Source organism: Martes martes, assembly GCF_963455335.1.
Source record: "Martes martes genome assembly, chromosome: 10".
Classification (NCBI taxonomy): domain Eukaryota; kingdom Metazoa; phylum Chordata; class Mammalia; order Carnivora; family Mustelidae; genus Martes; species Martes martes.
This window is the reverse complement of record NC_137898.1, coordinates 5,547,413-5,559,770: the sequence shown is the minus strand read 5'-3', so window position 1 is coordinate 5,559,770 and position 12,358 is coordinate 5,547,413. Positions and strand designations below refer to the sequence as shown.

Here is a 12,358-nt window from a genome sequence, read left to right as displayed (position 1 = left end):
ACTGATTTCTATGACACACATTTAGTTTTAAATTGGGGGAAAAAAGAACAACCAGCAGGTACCAACCCACCCAGGAATTCTGCTCTCACTGTCCTCCCACTTTGGAGCGCTCCCTGAGAATTTCGGACTGACAAGACCCTACAAAGAGAAAGCTGCCTCCCCCCACATCATTCACAATGGGGTTCCTTCCCTAACCCCCACCTCAGTTAAACCTCAGAAAAAAGGAGAGCCCGCATCTTCCTCATTACAATCCCCCCATGCTTGTGACTGAGGCCGTGGGCCCCTCCTTGGTCTGCACGGAGCCCATCGGGCATCCACAATCCCAGAACAGACGTTCTGAAAGTAAGGGGCTTTCCGACAGCCTCAATTTAAATCTGAGTGGTGAGGCGCTTCAAATCGAAATAAACAGAATAATGACAAGAAGGATGGAGAAGCAGCTACAGACAGAGGCACTTTCATTCCACAAGCACCGGCCTCAAACGAAGATTAAAACATCCTTTCAGGGGCGCCTGGGTGGCTCAGTGGGTTAAGCCTCTGCCTTCAGCTTGGGTCATGATCTCAGGGTCCTGGGATTGAGCCCCACATCAGGCTCTCTGCTCGGTGGGGAGTGTGCTTCCCCCTCTCTCTCTGCTGCCTCTCTGCCTACTTGTGATCCCTCTCTCTGTGTCAAATAAATAAAGTCTTAAAAAAATAAAAAATAAAAAATAAAACATTCTTAAAAAAAAAAATTCTTTCAGTCTGCCCAGCGTCAACTAGGAAAACCAGCTCTGCCAGGTGTGCACCTGAAACTCCAGGGAGAAGTGCCTGCTTATCCCGTGCTCTACCCCTTCTTTCCCATCTCGGGTCCGCATCCCCTCACGGCTGCAGGTGACGTGGGCACGAGTCGTCCTCCAGCCACAGGAAGTCGAGGGCTGCCGGCCTCGCCAGCACTGAGCGGGCCCGTCAGTTCCCCCCTGGGCGCTACGCTCGTCCTGCCCAAGTGTGCTGTTAGCTAAGGAGGGGGTTTTGGAGAAGGACACAAGGAATACGGGAGCATCCTCACTGCTGAAAACGAACTTCAAGAGAAAAGCAAGGTCAGTGGCATCAACCTCCTAAGTAGACAATGGCCCATCCCTGCTGCCACGTCTCACCTGGCTTGAGGCTGCTGAGCTGTGAGTGCGATGGGGAAAGGGGACCAGATGCCGCAGAGCAGCAAGAAGGCAGCCTAGTGACGTCTCTGCCACACACAAAGGGGAAGGAAGAGGTTTTCGGAGTCCACCGCTTCCTTTCCACAAAAGAGCCACGTCATAGATGAAGGTTTTCAACGGGTCACAGGAAAGCACACAGCTCTGGGATCAGAAAAATCATGAAGAAAAAAAAGAGAGAAAGAGAGAGAAAAGTTGGGAATTAAGGGGGCGTTGATGTGGCAGAACAAACAGCAAACACTATGCATTCTTTCTTCTTATTTGCAAAGAAGACAGACATGATCTTTGGACAACAGGAAAACGGCATCCTAGGGTCCTGTCTCAGAGAAGGTATCTAAGAAACTATTTGGAAAGAAGTGATGAAGGCCAGACTAATTCAAGATGCAGAGAAGATAATAAAAAGAATGACAGGACAGAAAGAGAGGGGGGAGGGGGGAAAAAAAAGCTCCTTTGCTGACTTGGCATTGTCTGGAGGCTTCTAAAAGCTAAAGGTCACAGTCCAAGCAAGACCATTATCTAAATCTTGCTTAAAATTAGCAAATATTATCTTTGTGATCAGAAAAGCCAAGCACGCTATTTTCTGTCTGGAAAAAATATATACACAGCTTACAAACGTACAACGTAGAGCTCTTACTGAAAGACACATAATTTAAGAGATATTACCTCTTTCTGAAACAATCCTGAACAACGTAATTCCAGCTAACCTGCAATTGTCCACACTAACGAAACGCAAAGAGCAAGCGGAAATAATTCAGTAAATGTTTATAGAGAATCTATTAAGTGCCTGGCATCATGTAGGATGTAGGAAGTAGAATTTTTTTTAAATTATCCATTGTGGTAAATTGACAGGACCGGTGACAGGTACATGAACAGCTAGAACTGTCTGGCACAAGGACCTATAAACATGTACATACAGTGGTTACAAGTACATACAAAGTGCACAGGCCTGCTGACAAAGAGGAGAAGGAAGTTTCACATGGCATGATGAAGCTTTCAGTTTGCAGCTCAAATTTTTTAAAGTGTGTTTCCCACCATTTTAAAGCGTGCAAGTTAGCACTTCACAATGCTGTGCAGCCGTCACCACTACCTAATTCCAGAATGTTTGTATCACCCCAAAAAGATACTCAATACTTTTTAAAAAAGATTTATTTATTTACTTGGAGAGACAGAAAAAGAGAGAGGGAAAGAGGCACAGGGGAAGAGGGAAGAGAGCAGGAAGGGGCAGAGGGAGAGAGAATCTGAAGCAAGCTCTGCACCCAGCACAGAGCCTGATGCGTGGGGCTCGATCCCATGACCCATGAGATCATGACCTGAGCCAAAACCAAGAGTCAGACGCTCAACTGACTGGGCCACCTAGGCATCCCAGAAACCCAGTACTATTAACCATCACCCCCCACTGCCTGGTCCCTAGCAACTACCAATCTACCTTCTGTCTCTATGAATTTACCTACTATGGCCATTTCATATAAAGTCCATACACTATATGGCCTTTTGCACTAGATTCTTTCACACAGCATAATGATTTCAAGGTTCATCCGTGCTGTGGCATGTGTGTCATTCCTTTTTATGGCTGAATAACATGCCATTTTGTGGATATACCATATTTTGTTTATCCACTCATCAGCGGATAAACATTTGGGTCGTTTCTACTCTTGGGCTGTTATGAATCAAGCTGCTATGAACATTCATGCCTATGTAACATGTGAAATACATAATTTTTAACCATCCAGGCTGGCCTCCCTAGTTATGCTTTAATTAGTCAAGGACTTGAACCCAGTAGTAGGACTCCAGAGCTCGACTCCCAGGCACACCGCTGGACTCCTCTTCATTCCTATCTGGGAAGATGGCAAAGTAAGTAGTTCCAGGAATCTGACTTCCCTCCTATACAACTACTGGCAGAATTTTCTGATATAACTATTTTGGAACTCTGGAGCCTGTTGAAGTCTACAGTCTGCAATTTCCAGGGGAAGTCTTGGGGGGTAAGTTGCAGTTAATTTCTGTCAATTTCAGCTCTTAGCATAGGAGATTCTATACATCCCCAACCCCCGGCCACAAGGCAGGCAGAGGTGTGTATGTTCCTGGAGCAGGGGGAATGCAACATGTGGGAGCCAGAGGGAGCCAGAGAGGACCCTGACCTTCAAATATTGAAGATATGTGCTCTGATCATTGATTGCTGCTCCTGATCACAGAGGTACAGAAAAAGAGGTGGGTGGCCATGGTTACTGCACTTCCCTCCACTGTTGCAAGGCCCCCACCTCTCCAGTTGAAGGGACTGCCAGGGGACTTGAAGGGCATGTAACCTCTTTCCTCCCCTTCATTTTTTGCTTTTTCCCCTTTGGGGAGCTCGACATTAAAGACTAGAATATCCAAAACAACTACACATGCAAAACTGCAAAGTGACCATATGCATGTTGGGAAGATGCACAGAAAACACCTCAAAAGACCTTACATACACACCCCAGGCTGATCCTCAGCAAAGAGTCAGCCTACAACAATAATTTTTAAAAAACGATAAACAAAGACAACAAACCCTGGGAAACAGGGGGTATGACTTCCAGATACCACACTATTAGAATCAAATGCCCAGTGCTCAACAACAACAACAAAAATCACGAGGCATACAAAGAAACAGAAAAGTATGGCCCATTCAAAGGAAAAAACAGATACTGTCTCTGAGAAAGACCTGATAGCAAATTTACTAGACAAAGACTTTTAAATAACTGTCGTAAAGATTCTCAAAGAGCTGAAGAAAGATGTGGAAAAAGTCAAGGAAATTATGTGGAAATTATCAATAAAGATATTTAAAAAAACTGAAACCGAAACCAAAAAGAAATTCTAAAGCTGAAAACTACAATATCTGAAATGAAAAATCCACTACAGCAATTCAAAGGCACAGTTGAGCAGGCAGAAGAAAGAATCCGTGAACCTGAAGACAGGACAATGGAAATTATCAAACGTGAGGAACAGAAAGAAAAGACTGAAGAAAAGTGAACAAAGCATAAGGCATCTGTGGGACACCATCAAGCGTACCAATATATGCACTGTAGGAGCCCAGAAGGAAGAGAGAAGAGAGACTATCTGAAGAAATAATGGCTGAAAACATCCCAATTTGATGAAAAACATGAATATGAACATCCAAGAAGCTCAATGAACCCAATTAATATGAGAATATGAGACCCACAAAGAGACCCACACCCAGGGCAGCTGGGTGGCTCAATGGGTTAAGCCTCTGCCTTTGGCTCAGGTCATGATCTCAGGGTCCTGGGATGGAGCCCTACATCAGGCTCTCTGCTCAGCAGGGAGCCTGCTTCCTCCTCTCTCTCTGCCTACCTGTGATCTCTGTCAAATAAATAAATAAAATCTTTTAAAAAAAAAGAGAGAGACCCACACCAAGACACATTATAATCAAATTTTCAAAGGACAAAAACAAAGAGAATCTTGAAAACAGCAGAGAGAAGCAAAGTGTCACATACAGGGATCTCCAACAAGGTATTTAGCACTCTGTCATCAGAAACGCTGGAGGCCAAAATGCAGTGGAGCAATATATTTGTAAGTGCTAAAAGGAAAAAAACCTATCAACCATAAATCCTGTATCTGGCAAAAATGTCCTTCAAAAGTGAGGGAGAAATTAAGACAGTCCCAGGTAAACAAAAACGGAAGGGGAGTCTGACCGCTAGACCTGCCCTGCAAGATACGCTCAAAGGAATCATGCAAGATGATATGAACAGATACTAGATAGTAATTCAAAGCCATCAGCAGAAATAAAGATCTCAATAAAGGTAATTACATGGGCAATTATAAAAGCTAGTATTATTGCAACAAACTGTACTTTTCTACATCATTTAAGAGACTTAAACATTTGAAGAAAAGAAAACAATTACTTGTGTAAACACTAGTATTACTGCAACTTTAGTTTGTAACTTCAAATCTTTTCTATACAATTTAGGAGACTAATGCCTCTATAAGAATTATTAGTTTATGTTTTGGAGCACACAACATATAAAGATAAAATCTTGTGACATCAGCAACTGAAAGGGGTGGGGATATTATTTAAGTTGAAATGGTATAGATTAGATTAGAGTGATATAACTTTAGGATGTTAAATGTAATCCCCAAACAGCTACAGAATACATACAAAAGGAAATGAGAAAGGATTTAAACATTTCACTACAAAAACATTTCACAACACAAAAGATTATAATGCAGTAAATAAAGGTCAAAAACTACAGGGCATATAGAAAACAAATAATACAGTGACAGAAGTCAGTTCCTCTTTATAAGTAATTTCTTTAAATGTAAATGGATTAAACTTTCCAATCGAAAGACAGAGATTGCCATAGTGGATAAAAACACAAAATAATCCAACAGTATCTGTCTGCAAGAGACTCACCTGAAATCCAAAGGCACAAACTGGTTGAAAGTGACAGGATGGAGAAAGATACTCTGTGCAAAGTGTAACCAAGAGAAAGCAGGGTGGCCATACTAATTATCAGACAAAATAACTTTAAATTTAAAAAAGATATAGGGGCGCCTGGGTGGCTCAGTCAGTTAAGCATCTGCCTTCAGCTCTGGTCATGATGCCAGGGTCCTGGGATTGAGCCCTGCATCAGGCTCGCTGCTCGCCCGGAAGCCTGCTTCTCCCTCTCCCACTGCTTGTGTTCCTTCTCTCTCTGACAAATAAATAAAATCTTTAAAAATAAATAAATAAATAAATAAATAAATACTAAATAATAAAAATTAAAAAGTTATAAAAGAGGGGGTGCCTGGGTGGCTCACTTCATTGAGCGACTGCCTTCGGCTCAGGTCATGATCCCACGGTTCTGGGACTGAGCCCCAAGTTGGGCTCCCTGCTCAGTGGGGCGCCTGCTTCTCCTTTTGCTGCTATGCCTGCTTGTGCTCTCTCTCGCTCTGTCAAATAAATAAATAAGATCTTCAAAAAATAAAAATAAAAAATAAAAAAGTTATGAGACAAAGATATTATATATTAATAAAGGACTCAGCAGAGCAAGAAAATATAACAGTCATAAACATTTACACACCTAATGACTGATCATCAACTGACAAAGTTGAAGGGAGAAATAAACAGTTCTACAATAATAGCTGGAGACTTCAATATCCCACTCACAATAATGGATAGAACAACGAGACAGAGGACGACTTATATAACACAATAAACCAAATAGATCTAACAGATTTGTACAGAACACTCTACCCAACAACAGAATATACATTCTTCTCAGTGCACATGGGACATTTTCCAGGACAGATCATACATTAGCCCACAAATCAAATCTCGATTAAAAAGAGAGCAGTTATCCATACAAGTATCTTTTCTGACCACAATGGGATGAAGTCGGAAATCAGTAACAAAAGGAAAACTGAAAAATTCACAGATACGTGGAAATTAAACAACACATTTTTAAATAACCAGTGGCTCAAAGAAGAAATCATAAGGGAAATAATACTTACACAAATGAAAATGAAAACACAACATACCAAAACTCAGGAAAGGCAGGGAAGGGAGTGCTAAGGGTAAAATTTATAGCCATAAATGCTTACATTAAAAAACAAGAGGGGCAGGACGCCTGGGTGGCTCAGTTGGTTAAGCCGCTGCCTTCGGCTCAGGTCATGATCCCAGGGTCCTGGGATCGAGTCCCGCATCGGGCTCCTTGCTCGGCAGGGAGCCTGCTTCTCTTGCTGCCTCTGCCTGCTTGTGTGTACTCTCCCTCTCTCTCTCTCTGGCAAATAAATAAAATCTTAAAAAAAAATTAAAAAAAAAAACAAAAAACAAAAAAACAAGAGGGTCACCTGGCTGGCTCAGCTGGAGGAGCATGGAGCTCTTGATCTCAGGGCTGAGTTTTGGAGCCCCATGCTGAGTGTAGAGATTACTTAAATAAACTTAAAAAAAAAAAAAAAAACAAACAAAAAAACAAAAAAAAACCCAAAAACCAAGATCTCAAATCAACAACCTAATTTTACAACTTAAGGAACCAGAAAAAGAACAAACTAACTCAAAGTTAGAAGGAAGAAAATAATAAAGATTAAGAACAAAGATAAATGGAATAGAGAATAAAGAAACAATAGAGAAAATCAGTAAATCCAAAAGTTAATTCTTACAAAGATCCACAAAACTAACAAAAAAGTGGCTAGACAGACTAAGACAAAAAGAGAAAAGCCTCAAATTACTAAAATGAGAAATAAAAGTGGGAATATTATTACCGATTCTACAGAAATTAAAAGGACTATGGGAAAACGCTAAACAATTACACATGACAAATTGGATAACCTAAATAAAATGGACTAGAAATACAAAACCTACCAAGACTAAATCATGAAGAAATAGAAAATCTGAATATAAGTAAAGAAACTGAAACATTAATAAAAATTTCCCAACAAAGGAAAGCCCTGGACCTGATGACTTCACTGGTAAATTCTCTCAAACATTTAAAAATGAACTAATACCAATCCTTCTCAAACTTTTGCAAAAAACTAAAGAGGAGGGAGCACTTCCTAATTCATTTTATGAGGCCAGCAGAACCTTGATACTAAAGCCAAGGACACTGTTAAGAAAACTACAGATCAGTATCCCTTATGAACACTGCAAAAATCCTCAAAAAAATACTAACAAACAGAGTTTAGCAGCATATTATAAGGATTATACACCCTGGCCTAGTGAAATTTATTCCTGGAATGCACAGGTTCAATATACGAAAACAGACTAATGTAATAGACCACATCAACAAACCATGGGGGGGGACACGTGATCATCTCAATTGATGCAGAAAAAGCATTGAACAAAATCCAACATCCTTTTAGGATAAAAACACTCAATGAAACAGGAATAGAAAGAAACTACCTCCACATAAAAAAAAGCTATATATGAAAAACCCACAGCAAACATAATACTCAATGGTGAAAGGCTGAAAGTTTTTCCTCTAAGATCAGGAACATTGCAAGGATGCCCACTTTCACTGCCACTGTTCAACACAGTACTGGAAGTTCTAACCACAGCAATTATGCAATAAAAAGAAATCGAAAGGCATCCAATTTGGAAAGAAGAAAGTAAAATTATCTCTGTTGGGATATGATCTTATAAGTAGAAGACAAAAGATACCTCAAAAAAAGCTAATAGAATAAATAAATTCAGCTAGGTAGCAGGATACAAAACAAACACAAAAGTCAGCTGCATTTCTATAAGAAAATTGCAGAAACAATTCCACTTACAATGGCCTCAAAAAGAACCAAATACTTAGGAATTAACTTAATCAAGGAGGTAAAAAAGTTGTATAATAAAAACTATAAAACACTGCTGAAAGAAATTTAAGAAAACATAAATAAATGGAAACATCCCATGTTCATGGTTGGGAAGACTTATTATTAAAATGTCAATATTACCCTAAGTGTTCTACAGATTCAAGGTAATCTCTAACAAAATCCTAATGATTTTTTTTTTTTTTTTGGCAGAAATAGAAAAAGCCATCCTAAAATTCATATGGAATCTCAATGGACCCCAATTAGCCGAAATGACCTTGAAAAAAAAAAGAACAGAACTGGAGGACTCACACTTCCTGATCTCAAAACCTACTATGAAGCTACAGTAATCAAAATAGCATGGTACTGGGATAAAGACAGACATACAGACCAATGGAACAGAAGTGAGAGCCCAGAATTAAACTCACATACATGATCAAAGGATTTTCGATAAAGATGCCAAGCCCACTCAATGGCGAAAGGATACCCTTTTCAACAAATGTTGCCAGGAAAACCGGACATCCTCATGCAAATGAATGAAGCTGGATCTTTACCTAAGACCATATGCAAAAATTAACTCAAAATGGATCAGGAACCTAAATGTGAGTCCTAAAATAATAAAACGCAGAAGGAAACATAGGACAAAAACTTCATGATTGGTCTTGGCAGTGATTTCTTGGATATAACACCAAAAGCACAGGTAACTAAAGAAAAAATAAACAAAGCATACTTCATGAAAATTTTTAAATTTTGTGCATCAAAACATTATTCCCAGAGTAAAAAGGCAACCCATAGGATGGAAGAAACACTGACGAGTAATATATCCAATAAAGGACTGATATCCAGAATATACAGAACTCAAAACTCACAACAAAACAAACCACCCAATTCAAAAACGGGCAAAGGACCTGAACAGACATTTCTCCAAAGAAGATATATGAGTGGCATATGAAAAGACAAAGTATAATGGTGGTTTCCAGGGCACAGATGGGAGGGAAGAATGGAAGTTATTGGTTAACAGAATCATGGAAAGAGTTTCACTTTTACAGGATAAAAAAAGTTAGGGGGTTGGATGGTTGTGACAGTCGCAAGCAACATGAATATACTTTTAATGCCAGTGAACTTTACATTTAAAAATATTTAAGACGGCAAATTTTATGTCATGTGTATTTTACAATTAAAAAAAAAAGAAAAAAGGAAAAATAAGCAGCTTCTTCAGCATCCAGACAGCAGAAGGACATTATAAAAAAGGTTATAAAAAAGTTTTGTTTTGTTTTGTTGAGAGAAAGAGCATGAGCCAGGGCCAGGGCAGTTGGCAGAGCCCAGCATAGAGCCTGATGCAGGACTCAATTTCACGACACTGAGATCATGACCTGAGCTAAAATCAACAGTCAAATGCTTAACTGACTGAGCCACCCAAGCACCACAAAAAAGGGGGGGGTATTTATTTTTCTTTTTAAAATTATTTATTTGACGGAGAGGGACAACAGTGAGAGAGGGAACACAAGCAGGGGAGTGGGAGAGGGAGACGCAGGTCACTTGCTAAGCAGGGAGCCTGATGTGGGGCTCGATCCCAGAATCCTGGGATTATGACCTGAGCTGAAGATAGACGCTTAACGACTAAACCACCCAGGTGCCCCCCAAAAAAGGCTTTTAAAAAGAATCAGGCCACCCTGAAATTAACACCTACCAAGATCAACTTGGCAGTAGCAGAATGACAATGGGATATGGGATATTCAGAATGACAATGGGATATTTACACAGTCTCCCCAGGAATCCAAAAAATGTGAAAATTATGGAGAATTTCAGAAATCAAAACAACAAAGTATCTGGAAAAGCAACTATGCTCAAGCAGGAATCTGCAACCAGAGACAAGGGCTACCAGGGTCTAAAATAGGATCATTTTAAAACTCTGTTAAGACAGGTACGGATAGGGGCACCTGGGTGGCTCAGTGGGTTAAAGCCTCTGCCTTCGGCTTGGGTCATGATCCCAGGGTCCTGGGATCAAGCCCCACATTGGGCTCTCTGCTGGGCGGATAGCTTGCTTCCCCGTCTCTCTCTGCCTGCTTCTCTGCCTACTTTTGATCTCTGTCTGTCAAATAAATAAATAAAATCTTAAAAAAAAAAAAAAAAGACAGGTACGGATAACTGCCTCTGTCGCTCCTGCTGTCTAAGCAACCCCGTCTATGGAGTGAATGCTAGTGTGGACCTAGCCCCCAGCACACCTACTTGGTACAGATGGCCCAACCACAGGGCTTTAAAATGAGAAGGGGAGACCTCAGGGATTCTATCCTCCATTACAAATTCAAAGTGGCCTCCCAGGATAAATCAATGGCACATGTGTTTAAGATGCGTGAGACAGATTTCCAGACCCAACCCAAGCATCGAAGTACTACGGTTCCGGGCAAGTGGCCCAAACCACGTCCATAAGATCACTGTGATGCTAGCGGTTTTATTCTCAAGGGTTAAAGCCGAAGAACCATGACAATGGGAGCCACATCCTAGGGATGAAAGGGCCCTGCCTCAAAAGCACTACTTCACAATTAAACAAGAATTTTCTTAGCAGGGTTAGATAAACATTGATGACCAAAAAAAAAAAAAAAAAAAGAGAGAAAGAAAGAAACAACAGACCCCAAATGGAGTCACTTGTGCCAAGCCCTACATCAGCAAGCCAATATTTAATACCTAATTGCATGTTCAATCTCTCCCTGGAATGTAATCTTAAACCGGTCAATCTGGACTCTTCTCTGTCAGCAGTAGTGAAGCATCTGCCTGATAGACCCCTTCCGTCCCCCAAAGAAGGTTATAGGTTACTCCTTCCTTGTTCCTGTACCTTCTGCCTACAAAAGTCTCCCGTTATGTAGAGCTCTTTGGAGCTCCTTTCTACTTGCTAGATGAGATGCTGCCTCACCCATGCATCACTGAATAAAGACAAATCCTCAAATTTACTCAGTTGAATTTTTTAGGTTTGTTTTTTTAACACCATCCATGCCTCCTGCAGATAACTAAAAACGCTGAATAAAATACCTGCATATATATGTATATGTTTCTTTTTTTTTTTAAGATTTTTATTTATTTAACAGTGAGATAGAGAAAGAGCACAAGTAGGCGGAAAGACAGGCAGAGGGAGAGGAGAAGCAGGTGCTCCGTTGAGCAGGGAGCCTGATGTGGCGCTCAATCCCAGGACCTTGGAATCACAACCAGAGCCAAAGGCAGACACTTAACCCACTGAGCCACGAAGGCGACCCGTATGTATTTATTTCGTAAAAGTCTTTTTAATTAGCCTTCAGCTCATCCATACCGTGGAGAGCTACAGTACAGGGAAAATGAAGGGAGTTAAGTGCATCCACGTGGACGCAACCCAACCGTGCTGAGCGCGTCAGAGGTCTACAGTATGACTCCATGTCTGCGATGTTCAAACACAGGCAAAAACTAAACGGTAACTTACTCAGAGGCTGGTCACAGGTGGTAAAACTACTGAGAAAAATCAAGATGCCCCCGGGATGGCTCAATCTGTTAAGAGGCTGACTCCTGATTTGGGCTCAGGTCATGATTTCAGTGTCATGAGATCCACTGCTGAGTAGGGAGTCTGCTTGGGATTCTCTCTGTCTGAGTAAATAAATCTGGAAGGAAGGAAGGAAGGAAGGAAGGAAAAGCAGCAAGGGAGGGAGAGCGGAAGGAAGGGAAGGAAGAGAAATTCAAGAGAATGGTTATTACAGAAGGACAGCTGTGGGGTACCGCCCTTCAGCAGGTTGGGGGGCGGCGCTTCTAAGATCTGGTCTTTTTTATTCCTTAACTTGGGGGATAGAAACATAAACATCTATTATTTTGTTTTAATGGATCCGGATGTTTAATGTATGCATATGTTTTAAATACCTCTTCCGTGTGATATATTTTGTAGTAAACATATGGCCAAAAAAAAA

At 40.9% G+C, this 12,358-nt stretch overlaps 1 protein-coding gene across 4 annotated transcripts in view; it reads right to left on the bottom strand.

Moving 5' to 3' along the window:
* The window catches only part of PC (pyruvate carboxylase), a 95,597-nt gene that overhangs the window by 64,523 nt on the left and 18,716 nt on the right, over window positions 1–12,358 (bottom strand). The window contains exon 1 of one of the 4 annotated variants that reach the window (XM_080817153.1): window positions 1,131–1,266. The exons of the other annotated variants lie outside the window; for them this stretch is intronic. The gene's annotated coding sequence lies outside the window, so the exon portion shown is untranslated. Of the gene's footprint in view, window positions 1–1,130; window positions 1,267–12,358 lie in introns of those variants that run through there. 4 annotated transcript variants of the gene reach the window in all.